At 37.4% G+C, this 19,759-nt stretch overlaps 1 non-coding gene across 1 annotated transcript; it reads right to left on the bottom strand.

Annotated features, from left to right (window-relative positions):
* Positions 1 to 341: 341 nt before the first annotated feature.
* Positions 342 to 449, bottom strand: LOC141654571 (small nucleolar RNA R71). The gene has a single exon (XR_012548127.1). It is a non-coding gene; the product is annotated as a small nucleolar RNA R71 (small nucleolar RNA).
* Positions 450 to 19,759: the final 19,310 nt, after the last annotated feature.

Genomic DNA, 19,759 nt, shown 5'->3' with positions numbered 1-19,759 from the left:
ACCGAGGAGAACCTACCAAATGGTACTCCCACACCACAACATTTGACCGGTAATTTCATTGCAAAATCCGCATTTATCCAATTAGTCGAAAGAAGCCAATTTGGGGGGATGCCTAGTGAAGACCCTCATTCTCACATGGAGACTTTTTGTGACTATTGTGATGCGATTTCTCAAATTGGAGTGACTCAAGACCAAATTCGATGGGTCTTATTTCCTTTTTCTTTGATTGGTACCGCGAAACAATGGTTAAATAGCCTTGATAAGGCTACTCTTGGTATTGACTCTTGAAGAAATTGGCACTTGCTTTCTACAAAAATTTCTACCCTCCGGAAAAGACTAACATGCTAAGAGCCCAAATCACGGGGTTCAAACAAAGGGACGAAGAATCTTTGTATGAAGCTTGAGAGCGATTCAAAGGAACTTGTTGCTCATGTCCTCATCACGGACATAGCGAGTGGTTCTTGGTACAACAATTTTGGAATGGTCTTTATGAAGACTCCCGAAACATTCTCAACATGGGATCAAATGGTATGTTCACCGAAGTTGACGATAATAAAATATGGAACAAGATTGAGGAAATGGCGATCCATAACTCACAATATAGTAGACCTCGGAAGGCTACTAGCGGAGGAAAGCATGAAGTGGACTCTATTACTCAATTGGGTGCTAAACTTAGTGCTCATATTGATACCATCAACTTGAAGTTTGAGAAGGCTATGGCTAAACTTGAAGCAGCCTCCAAATCACTTAAGCAACATGTTAATGCCATGGTGGCATCTTCATCAATTCTAAATGGAGTATGTGAGAGTTGTGGAACTTTGGGACATGACCAAAGTGAATGTAGGGGAACAAGTGAACAAGTGAATGCTTTCCAAGCATACAAGAGTGGTACCCCTTATTCCAACTATTACAATGAAAACACCAAATTCCATCCCAACCTCTCATACAAAAGCCAAAATGTTCAAAAATCTCAACCAACATACACCCCACCTCCAATGAGAAACCAAAATCAAAGACCCTTTTACAACCAAAACCAAGGTTACCAAAATCAAACTCCATAAACTCAATCAAATGACCAAGGTTTTGATGTTCAAAAAGCGGTCCTCTAAATGCAAAAGAACCAACAAGAATTTTTCACTCAAATGTAAAAAGATAGTCAAGCAAAAGACATCACCATCAAAAACATCCTAGCCCACACAAAAATGTTGGAAACCCAAATGATTCAACTAGCATCCTCTAGCTCTCAAAGACAAAAGGGGCAATTACCACCTCAAAGTAATCCCCCAAGACAGGAATCGGTGAGTGCCATCCACTTGAGGAGTGGTACAAGCTATGAAGAGCCAAAGAAGCAAGTTGAAGATGTTGTGGAGACTAGTGACAAGGAAAGAGTTGTGCAAAATTCTAGGGAAGAAGAACCCACCATTCAAGAGGCTTCAAAGAAGGATGAAGAAAAGGCGAAAGAGAAGGAACCTATTGTGATTAGACTCCCTTTTCCAAGTCGTCAAGCTAAGCCTAAGCTTGATGACCAACTTGGAAAATTCATGGAGATTGTGAAGAATTTGGAAGTCTCAATTCCATTTACAGAATTAATCAATCACGTTCCGGCCTATGCAAAGTATATGAAAGACATTCTTACAAAGAAGAAATCCATCCGGAAGCTTGAGACTATTGCTTTCACTAAAGTGAGTAGTGCCATCCTACAAGGAAGTTCACCTCCAAAACTAAAGGATCCGGGAAGTTTCTCCATTCCATGCACTATTGGCGACACTACGATCAACAAAGCTTTATGTGACCTTGGGGCAAGTGTGAGTGTCATGCCATATTCGGTAAGCAAGAGGCTAGGAATGGGAGAGATCAAGTGCACTAATATAACACTTCAAATGACGGATAGATCAACAAAGACACCTTTAGGGGTATGGAAAGATGTGCCGGTAAGAATTGGACAATTCTTCATCCCGGTGAATTTCGTTATTGTTGACATGGAAGAAGATTCCAACATTCCTATTATCTTAGGAAGACCTTTCTTGCACACTTCGGGAGCGGTGATCCATGTAAAACATAGAGAGCTCACCCTTGAAGTGGGAAATGAAACCATCACTTTCAATCTTGACAAGACAATGAGAGCTCCCCGATTACATGAGCCATGTTTTATGGTTGATCACTATAGCTAGCAAGATGATAGGAAGAAGTTGGAATTTCAATGGATGAACAAAGTGCATGATGCTCCATCCAAAGAGCAAGGAAATTGCAACAAATAGAGCTTGAAAAGCTCACCAACGACAAGTGAAGAAGAAGGCCTCATTGGCCAAGACAAGAAAGAAGGAGAGCTGTCTTCATCAACTAATGACATTTTTAGTGATCAAGTAGACGAAGTATGCGGTCTTTGGGATGATGAGTTTGAAGGGATATTCAATCCCTATATCGGTAATGCTATGACCCAAGACCACCATGAAGAACAACAAGTGTAAAGGTCTATTTAAGATCTTTATCATGACAATGAACAAGCTTTCGACTACTTTTTCAAGGTGTTGAGCAACATCAACAACACCTTGAACATGCCCCCTTGACATCTCATTATTGGATGAGAGTTTGGTGGAGTCCTCCGTAAACCACCACTTGTAAATATTCTAACTCCCTAACTTGCATTTTAATTATTGTACTACATTTTTGTCAATTTTGGATTTACATTTCTATGCCTTGATCATGATTTTCATCATTTTTGAGAGAAGTGAGGGAGGGACTCAATTGTTTATTGATGTGTAGTGTTTTGCCTTAGTGTGGGGATAGCAATTGCCTAGGCTATCCAAGCCTTTGTAGTGCCCCCACAATGAAGACCACAAGAAATGAAGAATGAATGACACGAGTTACGAAGCACCCACAGATGGACCTGAATCCGTGTGGCAGAGGGACAATCCGAGCGACCCGATGAGGATCCGCTCGTCCTGAAGAGAACCCGAGCGTCCAGGGCCAAAGACGCTCATCTTGAGAAGCTGGGAAAGGCAACTTTTGGGTCTGACTGAGAATCCGAGCGTCCTACCAGAGAATCCGCTCGTCTCAGCCTGGACGGTCGTCCCAGAGGAAATCCGCTCGTCTTTTCACTGGCAATTTTTGGGATTTCTCCTTGGAAAGGAATCCGAGCGTCTCCAACTTAGGACGCGCGTCCTAGCTCAAGAATCTGCTCGTCTTGCTGATAAGACGCTCGTCCCCAGCGCATTTTTCCTGAACCAGTTCTGCAGCAAAAGACGCTCGTCCCGACGCCAGGTCGTTCGTCTCCCCTCTGGTTTTCAAATCCAACGGGTCTTAAAAACACCCTTTCTCCAATTCATTTTCATTCATTCAAACATAAACACTACCCCAAAACCCTCATTCTCCCCATCAACCAACAACAAATTTCTCAACCCAAATCAACCAAATCAAATCCAAACTTCCTCAAAACAAAATTAAATCACTCCTTTACCAACAACAAGTGATTAAGAAACCAACATCTTCAAGGTTTGAGTCATTTTTGGGATACAAGGCAACATTCAAATATCCTAAATCGATTTGGGTATTACTAGAAATTGAAGATTTCAAGCTTTCTTTGATGTTACTATGTAAAGGAGCATGGCAAGAACAAAAGGTGGAAGTAAGGCACCCCAAAAGAAGAACCTTTCTAAGAGACAACAAGCTCTTCAAGCTATTCAAGCATCAAAGGCATTGGTAGTTCATAATGCAAGGCTGGAAATTCAAGAGCAAGATCCTCCTATGGAAGCTACTACTTCTACTACTCCGGTTGTTGAACAACTAACCGATTATCTAGAGGTAATTTTCACTTCCGAGTCCCATAGGAAGAAATTTATTTCCTTTCCTAAGAAAACTATCTTGCCCACCAAGTTCATTTGTCAAGAGACTTTGTCGAAATTGGGTGTCCTAGAGCAAACAAAGACCTTTTTCGAGTCTATGGGATTGAGTACATTGTTTGAAATGCAAGAATTGACTTACTCTCCCCTCACCTTAGAGTTTTTGAGCTCTTTGAAATTAACCAAGGTGGAGACCCGAACCAATATTGAGTTTCGTCTCGAGAATGTTGATAGATGTTTGTCTTATGGAGAGTTTGGTAAAATATTTGGCTTTAGTGATGACCCGACTTATACAAAGAAGCCTACCAAGTATGACCCTGCTCCCTTATGGAAGGCCATTACCGGAAAAGAATTTACATCTTATCATGATTGTCGTGCTCTCTTAGTCCATCATCCGGGCATAAGAGTATGGCACAAGGTTATTGGGCATACTTTGATTGCTAGAAAAGGTACAAACCATTTCACCGAACTTGACTTTATTCTTCTTGAGTCGACTTTGAACATTGGAAGATAGTTCACAAAGCCATACAATGCTTTACGACTTTTGATTGAAAGATGGCTCAATGTTGATTGTGGCAAAGAAGGCACGGCCTTTATTGTCAATGGAGGATTAGTGACTTATTTGGCTAAGCACTTTAACCGGGATTTCAACAAGAATGACACATATACACCGGTAAAGAGAGGACATATTATTGATTTGCACACCATGGTCCAAAAGTTCAAATGGGTCAAGAATGATACTCTTGATAACAAATTTGGGTGGTTGACAAATGAAGCTAAATCCTTCACGTTGCCTAGCAAAATTTGCCGCTTGAATGTTCATAGGCCAAATTACCTTCTCCCACTCTCCAAGGAAGCCGAATATATTATTTAACACCAAGGGGAAGAATTTGCCGAGCCCTCCTCCTCCATTATCACCGCACCTTACCCATTCACCTACCATGAATTTCAACCCGAAAATGTTAAGGCAGGGAACGACTACTTGACTCTATTGATGAAGGAAATGCATAAACAAGCTTATGAAGATAGATTCAATGCTTACAAAGCACAATATCCGCCCCTCCTACATCTTGCTAGGCAAAGACTTCTTGATCCATCTTGTCCTTTGCCTAGTTGGGTGGATAAGGAGGTCTTCTTTCCTAGCACTTCTAGAGGTGGTAGATCGGGTGAAGAGGAGATGGTTGTTGATGAGAGTGGTGATCAAGAAGGTGAAGAAGAAGAAGAGAATGAAGAAGAAGAGGGAAGTGCAAGTGAGAGTGGTGATGTATCCGGCTCGATGGAGGTTGATGATGATGATTCAAGTGAAGTTGGTGATGATGATGGAGATGATAGTGATGACGCCATGGGCGAAGATTGAGGTTTATCTATTTCTCTTGTTTTTCATATAATTTTTATCTTGATCATAATTTGGAGTCCTAGCATAATCTAGAGGACTAACACCTTGGTCCTATTGAGGTGTTCACTTTATTGTTCCCATTTTCAAAATCCAAAATGACAAATTTTAGTTTCATGCATTACATCTTTATGCATGAACTCCCCCAATTTTTGACATTAGAAATAGTGTCTATTTTGGTTTGGGGAAGTTTATGCATATGCATTGGGAGCTCATCTAAATTATGCTCTCCACCATATTAAAAACCCATGAATCATGTAGTATAGTTTAGTATAATTTGCATTTAGCTTAGAAATCATGCATTTTCATATTGATTGCATAATTTCCTATCGTATTGATTATTGGGGACAATGCCCATACTAGTGTAGGGATGGGAAATTCTAACTTGACTTTATAAACAAAAATCAAAAAAAAATTGAAAAATTTCGAAAAATACATAAAAATTTGAAAAATTGAAAAATCCAAAAACATGTTCATTTCCTTTGTAGTGTAGTCTTGTATATATTGTGTTTGTTCATCCTTTTCACATTGATCGACTACGCCACATCCGAGACATGAGGATATAGAAGACCGCATCGTATGATCTTTCCAATCTTCTTTTTCCTCTTTATGTTAATGACTATGTGGCTTTATTTTGATTGATGCGGTATAAACAATGTGAAATTAGGATTGCATTTAGATTATTTGGCATACTAGTTGGTAGAAGCATATGCATTAGGTTGTATATATGTTAGTTGCATCATGACATATAGTTGTATTTAGGAAAACAATTTGTGAAACCGTCTATTTGGGAAGCTTGACAAGTGTATATAAGGCCCTTGTAGATGCTTTTTCTTCTTAAGACTTTGTTTGTTAGAATAATTGTAAAACATCCTAGGATGTGTCATGCTAGTATCCTTTGACCCATGGACTAAGGCCTAGTCAAGAGTACCTTGTGGTGTGATAACTCCTTGGCTACCGTTTATTCCAAGGTGACCCTTGAAACCATGCAACCAACCATCATCCATATTCTACCACATTTTTGTCATCAAAGGGAATGGGGACAAAAATTGTTCAAATTTGAGTTCAAGAAATGAAAAGAAAAGTAAAAAAGTTTGCAATTGCATCAAAAGAAAAGAGGAGTAACAAAAATAAAAACTCCTATGCTTCAAATATAAGCACCCTCCCTACAAATGGGGTAACTTTGAAAACGTTCAAAAAGAAATGCAAAGAAAAGTTGAAATTGTCAAGTGTTGAAAATGCCAAATATCAAAAGAAATGGCAAAAAGAAAGTGTTCTCAAATGTCAAATGCCACAAGAAATTGGGGGGAAAAACAACAACAAAAGCAAACTCCCAAAATGAAACTCAAATACTATTGATCCCTTTTCCTTCGAATCTACTTTCGTGCATGGTAGAGAGGGGACGACCCTTCTTCTTGTCTAGGCAAGAAGGGGAATTCCGTGATCCTCCAGTGTTTCTAACACCATATGGAGTCTATTTTTGACAAAAGCATTTAACGATTGAGGACAAAGGTAACCTAGCTTGACACAACATGGAGGTGATTTATTGGTATCATTCTAGGCTTAGTAGTTTGAAGAAAATATATCTATAATGGAATGCATCCATTACTTGATTTTGTGTGCTTTAATGTTTGGATGTGTCGCCATTTTGGCAAGACCCACCTTGCCTTGCAAGAAGGCATCCTACCTTATGGTTGTCTTGTTGTGAGTTGAAGGGGCGGAGTGAGACCCGCTAATTGTCTCATATCGGCTATATTAGTAGGTTAGTTTAAATAAGGGTCCTAGTTTTGCCACCTCTTTACTCGGGACGAGCAAAGGTTCGGTTTGGGGATATTTGATGTGACTCATTTTAGAGCATATTTAGTCCCCGAATTAGCCTCGTTCCTATGCTTTTTAGTGCATAATTGGGTCATTTACTATCTTTAGTCTTTTGTTATGCATATTCCTTGAGGTTTTGATCCCTTGGTAGGAAAGGAGTAAGAACCTTGCATTTTCATGGCAAAATGGAGCTAAATTGATCGAATCTAATGACCAAGCATCAAAGTGAAGACAAGACTAGAAGGCCTATGTAAATAATGAAGTAAATAGGCACTGATGAGAAGATCCTTACATCTCCAACAAGATCCTTGAGGATTGTTGGAGAAAGAAAAGAAGAGAAGCTGACTGGCTAATAATCCGGGCGTCGCAGTGCACGGGACGAGCGTCCTGGGCTGCTACAATCCGAGCGTCCCGTGACCAATCCGCTCGTCCTGGCCCCTCTCAATCCGAGCGTCGCTCTCAGCAAGTCGCTCGGATTCCTCTCCAGTACAGGCCGTCCCTCCCTCAAGCCGCTCAGGATGAGCATATTCTATGAAGACTAGCGAAGCGGAGATGAGCATCTCCTTTGAGAGGAGCACTTCCTCAACTTTTCTTAAGGGTCTTAATCGTCATTTAAGCCCTTAGTAACCCTAATTTATGTACCTAATCCTTAGTTTAAATACCCCATTGTACTAATTAGATTATGATATCCTTCCTATGCTCTTTTTAGATTATTCTAATCCAATTTTAATCTAATCTTATTCTTGTAATCAACTCTTAATTAAGCTTTAATACAAATCTCATTTTCTTAATTTCTCTATTGTTCATCATTTATTTTGGGTAATTGAAGATTATTTGGGTATTATTGGGAGACTGACAACCTTCCATCAATCATCAAGTACTTCTATTATTCTTTGCTTATTATTTTGGAATCATCTTTAGGTATAATTCTCTCTTAATCCTTGTTTTAATTATTGTTAATCATTTCCATTCATTCATCATGTTTTGCGTTGTTAATATGATTGACAACCTTATTAGCATGTTAAACTTGATAATGGGTGAGTAGTCTCTTAACTAGGGTTAATGGGGAATTAAGGGAAACCAACATGGGGGATGATTCATGCTTAATATAATATGTTCACATAATTTATTTGCTTGCTTGTTGTGATCTCAACTTATGCACATGTTATGTTTGATGAAATGCGAGCCTATGAATCCTTGCATTTTTTACCCATCACTTACCTATTCAATGAGACTTATAAGACATAAACCAACTCGAGTCTCATTAGACCATGCATATAGTTGAGTAGGGAGGATTAAGTCGACTTGTAGGTGTTGTACAATCTAATCGATTCGGCTACGGGACCCAAACCTTCTAGGATTGTAAGATATAAACCAACTCGATCCTATCACAACAATAATTGCTTGCTTATAATTTGAGAATATGTTTGTATGATAAATTCCCATGTATCCCCTATGAACCCATGACACCCTAGTGCTTTTAATCAATTGTTTACATCTCATTTTAATCATCTTGCTTGTTTATTTACATTGTTATTTAGTTTAGTGATCTCTTATCTCAACCCAAATTGTGACACCCTTAGACACGACCATTTGCAATCGAAAATCCTACATCAATACCCGTTCCTTGGGATCCGACCTTTACTTACCTCTTTACTCATAGTAGAGTAGTTTGTGAAGTTATAAATATTGTTTTGGTCTAGGTAACTTTTGACGACGAGTAACAAAACCGACGAACCAATATAACCACATATCCTAATTTTGTTTAGGTCCAACAGTGTTAATGTAATAAATTTGATAATGGCGACAGAGAAAGCAATGGTGATGATAAGGAGGTCGGAAGAGATCTTTAGTGGTGCGAGGGTTGGTTGACGATGTTGATAGTGCTGGTGCTCGTGAAACGTATATGACGATGGTGATAGTGGTAGATACACTTGATTATGTTGCCGGAGTGACGCCGCCGAAGAATATGAGTGAGTCGTATCGCATGCTTACCTATTGAGAAACGAAAAACGTCATTTAAGTGCCGACATCGATAGACATGATGTGACTCTTAATTGCGCACATTTAGTCCCCTAATTGAACCTATTTTGCATACTAATATAACATTTCATAGCCATTTTACCCGTCAATTCCTTCCTTTCTTGCCTTCATAGTGCATTTTATATGTTTTATAGGGAAGGAGATAATGAGGCGGAATTCCCGTCTCTCGTGCATATTCGGAAGCTTGTTGACGATCTTGGATGAACTAGTATGAAGAGGAGGCAAGGATGATGACCAAGGATGTAGGAAGAAAGAGTGTATAGGAGAATCATAGGTCTAAACAAAGGGAGGAATCCTGTCCCAGGATCCGTGCGTCCCAAGCTCTGAACGAGTATTATTCAGTAGATGATCCGAGCGTCCCGTGACCAAACCGCGCGTCTCAGCTAGGATCCTGGCATCTTCAACACAATCCGAGCGGATCCCCTTACAGGATCAACCGTGCTTCAAGCCAATCTGCACGGATCTCCTTGGGAGTTGATACATGATCCGCGCATGTCCCTCGGGGACTTGCAAAGCTCTATTCTACACTTAAGCATTGTTATTTACTAATCTACCCTTGCTTAACCTAATGATGTACCACTCTATATACTCCATTTGTAATAATCAAGAGACCAAGCCCTCTTAGTGGAGGCAAACCTTCCTTAGATTATATTAGGAGTAGATTAGAGTAGATTAATCTCAATCATTCCACATTAATCTCTCCTTAATTATTGTTCAAGTTTATTATTGGGTAATTCAAGTTTATTATTAGGTAATTGAAGATTATTGGGTTATTATTAGAGAATAACTCTTCATCAATCAATCAAGTTTTGTTCTATTATTCTTTCCTTTCGAATTGTTTATCTTAAGTTTGGTATAATCTCTCCACTCTTTACTCTTTATTACTTATTTATTCACTATTTTATCATGTTTATACTTGTTGTGATGATTTACATCATTGATGACATGTTTTCCATGACAATAAGTGAGTAGTTACTTAACTAGGATTAGTGGGGTATTGTAGATACCCAGTATCTGCACCTTCCAAAAACAACCCGATGATGATCGGACTATAACGTGTTTTTGATATGCGTGCGTGGATTGGCTATGTATGAGACGGTTTAATACACTACTCGAATATGAAAAATGATTTTCTAACTTTATTTGCATTAAAATAACACTATTTAGAGTTAAAACCGTCTTCGGACCCAAAACCGACTCGGAAACCCGCAACTCGAGTCAACCTGAGTTAAACTAAATATCGAATGTCGAAAATGACCCTAATTAGAGTCAAAACCGACACCGGGCCAAAAACCGACTTGAAATTCAAATCCCGACTCACACGGGTCAAACCCGAGTCAAGCACACAAAACACCTACCTCAAGTAACACCTAAAATCATCTTATTAGATGCCCATATTGTTACACGACATCCTATTTGACTGCCACAAATCAAACCAACCAAACAATGGATGGAGAATTGGCCACGTCCAAATTAAAAAGGACAGGGCACCCCATTGCATAGCAGGCTTGCTCGCGCCTCAATGGGGTGTCTGCTTAGCCTCCAAGCAAACTCAACCGACCTACCATCCCACATTTCTCTATAAATACCCACCATCATACCCCATAATCTTCACGCGAGCGTCCGCCCCTTCACCTCTCCCTTAAACTTCTAGACTCGACTTCCTAAGTCACAAAATCGACACGAGTTTACGACCTACCGATCGTAAACACAAGCTTTACAAATATTGTTTGGTACCGTCGCCGTGCATTCGACCGACTCATTTGACCAACTCAATTCATCAATCAACATGTTTTAATTAACATATTTTCAACTCATTTTCAAAACAAAATCCTTTTTTTAAGGCACTCTTTTAAACTTCTTGATCGTGAGTAGTCGCTACGAGCAAACCGTCTCTAAAGTCGTCTACATCGCAAAATATCAATACACGTAAGTTTGAGGGTGTAAACAACTCACCTATTTCATGTCTTTACTGTTTTTATGAGTTTATATGCATGAACAATGCATAACACGATTCAAACATACGCTAGATGAGCCAAAACCGAGTTTTGGCCCGAGACAGAAGCTCCTTGCTATGCAGGGAGGCTCGCGCCTCATGTAGGTGTCCAGGTCAGACTCATCCGTGTTTGTTCTCGTCTTTCCTCTTTATTTCGTTTCTTATTTGTAATCGGTTTTTACCATTTCAAATGTTTCAAATCATTTCTATGACAAACTTTTTAACCATAAATTATAATCACCCTTGGTTCCACATACCATGACAGTTTAATCCGTGACTCGGTGATATTAATTGGTTAATTACATTTTAAAGGAAATCCCTTTCTTTTATTTACCATTTTAATTCATTTTTATGATAAACATATTTTGACCATTACAAAAATCATCCTTGGTTCTTTATACCATGACGGTTTATTCCGTGACTCGATGATATTATTGGTTAATTACATTTTAATGGGTATTTTAACCCCTTTTATTTTATTTACCATTTTTCTCATTTGTTTACATTTGTAAATATATTAGTCATAATTCATAATCATCCTTGGTTCTTTATACCATGTCGGTTTAATCCGAATACGATGAGAAACTTGGCTAACTACAAAGAAATGAACTTAACACATTTAGTTCAAATCAAACATTTTACATTTCTATTTGTAAACTATGCTTTTCAAACATGCAAATCCGACAACGAATATTACTAACATAATAGTAATTATTCCGAGTCATGCAAATAATACTTGCAAATCATTTAATCACAAATACGGTTTTAAACAACCTTTTCAAAAACCAGGAGACGCCCCCTTGGGTCGGCTCATGGCTCGCGCCCCAAGAGGCCGCCTGTTTGCATCTTTCAAAACCTGGGCAGAGCCCATTCCCTCGCCAATAGGCTCGCGCCCCGACGGGGCTCCCTGGCACTATTCTGCCTCGTTTTTAGCACTTGTCTAGGATGATCCCGATTACGGTTAATCCGAATACGTGACAAATCAGATTGACAAGTTTACGTTTTTTACACTTTGTCATTTGACACCCTTTTTCAATAAATGGATCGTGTTAAGCATCATAACCCGAACTTGGTAAATGGATGTTTAATTTCCGTTTTCACATGTAAATCAATCTAAATCTAACTTGACATCTTATGCTTGATATTTGGATTAACAAACCGACTTAGAAAGCTCGCATGTTAGGTTAAACTTTTGGATGTGCATTCATCCATTCACCGTTTTATCAACTCTTGCACTTAAACAACCACGATCGATCAGTAGAGGCCGCTAACGCGGACGGGATTGGGTGTCCGATTAAAGGGCTTCCCAATACATACCCTCACCCCTTACTCAGAACCTTTGGATAGTGGATTGCCTTATCCAGGGCGTACGAGAGTCATTTTAGGCATAGAATGCTAAAAGGGGGACGAGTCCTTATCTTTAGTACCTATGTCAAACACCGCTTTTGCCTTGGTTGACCTAGGTATAAAGTGGATTCGAACGGGTTCCAAGCATCCCAAAAATGCTTGGTGGCGACTCCGAACATCTCTAATCGTTTCGAGACATTTACCGAGACGAAACCGACCGATCTAAAGCGATCCGGTCGAAAGCATTTTTACGCCGCCGAGCGTGGCTTTATAGACCGCTGCATGTCCACAGATTGGCTTGGCGTGTAGGTGGCCCGTGACTACGGACCGGTAGGTTGCCTAAATCCACAGACCGAGATGTGGCCATGTCCATGTTGGAATATGTGTCCTCCGACAATAATGCGATCACAACTGTTGATCATGATGATCACATGTTTAAATTTCATTTTTAGAATACATGTGGGATGTAATATTTTACAGTCAACTGGTCCACACAGATCGGTAATGATTGGCTGACTAGAGTTTGACATTACTGTCGTGCGACGGTGGTGATCAGTTGATCCCCTTAGGTCATACCTAAAGGGTGACACTCTTAATTGATTATTTAATTGATCGTATGTCGATACGGGTTAATTGAATTGCTTAAAATTGACGGACGATTTTGTGATTATTATTGACGTGTCTTATTGTAATTCGATTAAAGAAGATACGGTCTAAGTAATCAAATTGTTTTATTACTTAGATAAAATTATTGTTTACGAAACAATTGAAACTGAATGAATAATTTATTATAAATACAAGACGTTGTGATTTATAATTGATAAACCGTTTTGGTACAAGTAATTATGAATTACTAAGTCGATTTTGTACATGACGTATTTTTATTAATACGTTGATTTTTAATATGTTAAAAATACATTACAATTACACATGACTAGTAACATGTGACAATTGACAAATGACAAATATAAAATGGACCTCCCATTTTATATAAGTGCCGAAAATAGAGGGAGTATTAGGTTTAAATTGTGTTAATTATTTTTAAGTGGAAAACATGATGATTGCAACCTAATATTGCCATGCATACCTATTCTTTCTTGGGTAGAATAACAAGCTCATGCATTGGCTCTACTCTCCCTATGCCAACCGGTTTTTGGAGGTGTAAAAGGCCAATGGTTTTTCCTCTTAATTATTCACTACTTCACAATATAATTTCTAGTGTAAGAAATTATCAAATTCTCTCTATCTCTTATGAAAAATTAGAGAAATAAAAATCACCAAAACCTTCCTCTCTTGGCCGAAATTACAAGAGACCAAAATAAATATTTTGGGTCATTTTTAGTAAGATTAATATTGTTCTAGATCTAATAATATTAGTCTTTTAGGAGGTTACCTTGGGTATAAACTTTTGGGAGGGATTCTATTTTGGATCCTTTTGTTCATCCATTATTAGGAAAGCCCAAGAACAAGTGAGAAGGAGAACTCATTTGTGCCCTAATATCCGAAATCCCATAGTAAGAAAGACGATTTTTTCTCTACTTTTGTTCAAGTTTGCATGCATAAGATCTAGTTTTAATTTTATGACTAAATTAAAATGTCACATATATGAATATGTAAATTAATGAGATTAATAAATTCTAACAAGTGGTATCAGAGCCTTAGGTTGTTTGCATGCAAATCGGTTTATAGTTTTTCCGAGTTATATGATTAACATACAAAACTAATTAATTTGGTTTTATGAAGATAAACCTTAAAATAAATTTGCATGTTAAAAGTTTCTGGTCCTAAGTGATTTTTAGGACATTTTGGTTTATTTATGGATTTTATTGTTCATTTTATATAATATTGGCATTAAAATGTGATTTTTATGATAAAAATGTCATTTTTGGACGAAAAATAGCTAAACTTCGATTTTTTCAGTGATTTTTGGATATGTTTTCACATATATTATCTACTGATGGCCTGTATATGTTCATGTTAAAATGAGTTGTTTTGCTCGAAATATGGATTTTTCAAGTTAAAATCATATTTAAATGGGTAAATAGGTTAATATGAGTAATATTTCGAATCTGGTCATGGAAATTTAGTATGTTGTCACATGCAATTTTATAAGATGTGTGTAAAATATTTGGATCTAATGAAGTCTTTATGCATGATTTATGAATTTTTGATGAAAAATTAGATAAATAGTGACTATAATTAGTAATAATGCTAAAACATACTTCATGACTAAAGGAAAAAAGTCACATGTTGCATTTTATCATATATTCAGATCTAAAAGTGAAAAGTTGATAAAAATAATTTTTCTCATATTTTTATGGTCATATTTGTTAAAACCGATAAACCGCAATATTGTTTTTCTCGATAAATTTTCGAAATTTTTAACCTAAGTTTTTGAACATTATGAGTGTCATGGTATTTTTCCAGAATGTTCATGAGTTTAAATTTCAAATTTTGAAATTGTTTGAAATTTTATGATTTAATTTGAGGTTTATAGCATAAATTTTGTATTTTTGGGTCCATTTATGAACAATATTAAGATATCTAGGTTAATTATTGTCAAAATATTAGTGGGGACTAATTTTGAGTCCTAAGATGTTTAGGGTAATTAGCTTGTACATAAATATGAATTTATGTAATTATTGTGATTTTTAAAGGGTTAAATCACACAAATCCTTAAAAACCGATGAATATACGATATTGTCTCTTTAAAGGCGATTCAGCATAAAATCGAGCATGTTCATACATATTATAATGCTGCATTTTATTTATGATTGTTATATTTTAATTTTATGTAATTTTTGAATTATGTAATTTTACTTAGTATGGCCTTAGTTTTAATTGGTATTACCCGAAATGTATGGGAATATCGATTCGGTTGTAATTATTGTGATCTCGTATCACCTTTTTGTAATTTAATAGATTTATTTTTATTTTTAATTACAAATGTATAATAGGAAATTATGTAATTCATTTTGTAATTTAATTATTCCGGAGTTCCTTGAAGACGGTGGCACTCGAGAAGGCGATCCATTAAAGAAAGTGTTGCCTTGAAATGCGTGCCAAGACCGAAGTTCAAGGGACCAAAGGAGTTGGTTTCCGAATTTGTAATAGTTTATTAGATTTACTATTTTAGGAAGGGCATACTAGGATTTTATTTTTATGCTTTGCATTTTATTTATATGTTGCATGCATCGCTAAATCGCCATAACTAAACATGCATTTTTATATCGAGTAAATCGACCGTGTCAATTACAATTATCGTAGTTCACCGCTTTAGTTCACTTAAAACGTGATAGATAATAAATTGACATGACCTCTCGCTTAAATAAACAATTGAGACTTAGCCTTACCAAAAAGTAGAAACCATGAAAACCTATTTCGTGAGGGAGTGCACTCGGCCTTACCGGGGTACAAACCTTGCTACGTAGGGGAAGTGGGTGATAAATGTCTACCCACCGAATTTATAAAGATAAGGGTTGTATTCGGCTTTACCGATGCCCAAGTTGATGTAAATTTGGATCATGGACACATTTATTCGAAATTTGGGTTGAACTCAACGAAAGTATTCTCGACGGTTGCCGGATGTGTTTCGGGCTAAAGATAAATATTAATGTAATTTTATGGACCAAGAGTTCTAAAAGTAGAATCGATTAAAGAGTTAATCCACCGAGTTATATTGATAAGGGTTGTATTCGGCTTTACCGATGCCAAAGTTAATATGAATTTGGGTCTTGGAATCATTTATCAAAGTTGGGTAGAGGTCACTAGATAAATGCAATAAAACTTGTTTAAATTAAAAATTTACGAGTGTTATTATTATTTTTTAAAACGACAAGTGTTTTATTCCTTCTATTTTGTTTTGTAGACCACTTTTATTTCTCATAACAAATGGCCGCACCAAACACCAACGCCGCACCTCTCACTAATGTTTCATGGCTCCGATCCTTCATGGATCGTTGTAAACTTGAAAAGAATGGGTCAAATTTCTCCGATTGGGATGCCCAACTCAAATTAGCCGCCCAAGGTGACGACAAGCTTCGTTACCTCACCGAGGCCTCTCCACCCGAACCTAATGCTAGGTCGAGTGCCGCCACTAGGGAAGCATATGAGGCTTACCATAAAGAATCCGCCGCTATTAAAAATGTGTTTATTTTTGCTATGGAGGCGGATTCTCCAAAGGAGAGCCTTTAAAATGGGCACCGCTTATGAAATCTATTCCAAACTTGTGACAATGTTTTCGCAAGCACCGAGGATCGTCCAATATGAGGCGGCCTCGGCATTCTTTGATCTCAATTTTAAGGAGGGCCAAAAGGTTAGCCCTCACGTGCTCAAATTGTTGGAGCTAGTCGAGACATTGAAACTTCAAAAGGTTGAAATCCCCATAGAGCTCATTGTAGATAGGATTCTACACTCCTTATCCAAAGTCAAAGCGTATGTTCAATTCCGGGTGAATTTTAACATGCAAGACAAGGACGTGTCTCTTGAAGAGTTGCACAAGTTACTTGTGCAAGCCGAAAGAGACATGGGGCTAAATGTTAACCCACCTAAGGATGTGCTTAATATAAGCACTAAGAGCAAGGGAAAGTTCAAGAAGAATGGGAAAAAGGGTAAGAGGCAAGCTCCCATGTTCACCAAGGCTAAGACTTTTGAAGCTAGCACTTCCAAGACCAAGAAGGGTCCTCTTGATAAATGCCATTATTGTAATGGTGTTGGACATTGGAAAAGGAATTGTTCCAAGTATCTTGGTGACATCAAAGCTGGAAAGATCACTCCAGTAGGTAAATGACTATCCTTTCTTTTATGTTTCTAATTCAACTATGGTATTTTGATACAAAGTTGTGATAATATATCCCCTTTTTATTGTAAATAGGGCCTCCTCCAAGCAAAGACAAGGGAAAAGAGAAGCAAGCTTGAGAAATCATGAAGGAGCTAGGAGTAGCTACCAATGAAGCTTGGCTTTTATTATTGTCTTTATTTTAATGTTATGAATTTTAGAACTATTTTGATTTCCGTGTTCGACATGGAAATGGTTGATCCTTTCTAAACAATGGTTGTATTTTGGATTATGGTGGCTTGGCTTGCAACCCAAGTCACCCCTTTTATAGTATTTATTTGTTCTAATAATTCGTCTTTATATGCTTGCACATAGAAACATATGAACATCTACTCAAAGTGATCCAATAGACAACTATAATGATGGGATTCATTATATGTCAATTATAAAGTGATGTTGAGTTGATGAACTCTCCTAAAGGAATGTCAATTACCAAGTACACTCATCAATCTAAAATCTATTAGTCAATCTATGAGATAATCCTCCTTCTACTTTAAAATCATCACTTGTGTCTCATAAGCTATCTTTGAATATCTAATGTATTTATTCTAAAGATAGAGTGGGAGAAAAATGAAGACACATAGAATACAAAGAATAATTTGTATGCTTGAGTAAATGAGATCTACGAAAGAATGATTTGTATATCTAAATAGATAGTATACACGAATAGATGAGATCTATGGTCTCGAAAAGATGAGATCATGAGATCTACATGACAAAAGAGACCAAGTGAAGTAATCAAAAGAATATGTTCTCAAGATAACTACACGAGGAGACCAAAAGAAAGTTTTGAAAGAAAATGACTAAAGAAAAGTCTTAACAAGAGATTTGGCTAGTTTATGAACAACATATGACCAAGAGTTTTAATATTGATATTTACTTAAGAGCCTAAATGAAACAAAGTTTCATCCTAGAATATAAATGAGATTTATGACTAAAAGTTGCAAAGAAAGATATGCCGATATCTACAAAAGCCAAGTTAATTGTTAACCACGCTAGTGTCATTACTTAACCTCATTATGAAAATGAAATGGTTAAACCTCTTTCCAAAAGGGGTATTTTGAAGGACGTGAATTAAATGGGATTTCACTTTTAAATAATGACATCGCTACGCATCATTATAAAAATGAATGAGTTAGAGATTAAAATCTCTTTCCATAAGTTTAAGATTGAAACCTTTGCAAAATAGGTATTTTGAAAGGATATGTTGGGAACATATATGGTTATAATCTTAATAACTTGGCAAAGCAAAATGTATTTTAATTCTTGAAATTTTTCGATTGAGTAGTCAATTACGAAACATGTGGAATTGAGTGGGAGTTTGAAATTATCATGTGAAGACATGAAATTTAGTGGGAGCAATCATCTTGTAAAATTTATAACTCATTACTCATTGAGAATGACGAGCTAGTACTATCTTTCACTAAGAAGTATTTGAGTTTTCAATTCTGGATGAAAATGGACTATGATGAATCCAATCACATCATTGGATGTTGGATAGGTATTGAGATATACACATCAAATCAACGAGAAACGTAGGTTATTCATATCGATGAAAATGGAATTACCATAAGCAGTCATGGTCATTCATTGAACCTAAGAATGGTTGATCACATGATTAAAGATTACTAATGTTTTCTGTAATACTCCGTATTTATGAGTCTTTGGGTACTCTATCGAGTAGGCATTACTCTGTCGAGTAAGGGTAAGTTGCGTTTTAGAAAAGTTTCTGACCTGTTGGGTACTCGATCGAGTAGCTGGGGCACTCGATCGAGTAGGGGGGTACTCGATCGAGTACCTTGGGTACTCGATCGAGTAGCCGGTTTTACGGGGAGTTTTCTCGGGTTTTGTTAATTATGCGATTAAGATATATAACCTTCCGTCATCGTTTCTAAATCACTTTTGTAAAACCTAATTTACTGTTTAAGAGAGAAAGCAAGCAAGTTCACCATCTTAATCGCATTGTTAGCAATTCCTGGAGTTTGGGAGGTCGGTTCTCATCGTTGGTTATACCGTTGAGTTCCTTGCGTCGAGGGTAAGATCTATGTACCCTTTTTATTGTCTTTTCTTTAATTTGGTTAAACCCTAATTTAGGGAATTGGGGGTTTTTGAGTAGTATGTGATTTGGTAGCATTTATATGTTGTATGATAGGAGGAGGGTTCATAGAGGAAGCTTTTTGATACAGCAGTAGAGACCGTCTGACAGTGTGCTTTCCAGGTAGGATTTCCTACTCAGTATTAGTCCCATAATGGGATGATTGTTGATGTGTTGAGATTGATTGTTTGATAAAGTAATTGTATTGTGACGGTCGTGATTGTGATTGTGATTGTGATTGTTGTCTGTGGTTCTTGAGGCGTGTCCTCGGCTGAGTGGGGTCACTTGCGGGAGTGGCTTCACGCCCTAGTTTCGCCTTCTGTGGAACCCGCCACAGAAGGGATGTGCACATTAATGGACAGGGTTATCGCTCACTATGTGGAGCGGGAAT

The sequence above is a fragment of the Silene latifolia genome, chromosome 4, assembly GCF_048544455.1.
Source record: "Silene latifolia isolate original U9 population chromosome 4, ASM4854445v1, whole genome shotgun sequence".
NCBI lineage: Eukaryota > Viridiplantae > Streptophyta > Magnoliopsida > Caryophyllales > Caryophyllaceae > Silene > Silene latifolia.
This window is presented reverse-complemented; position numbering and strand designations above follow the sequence as displayed.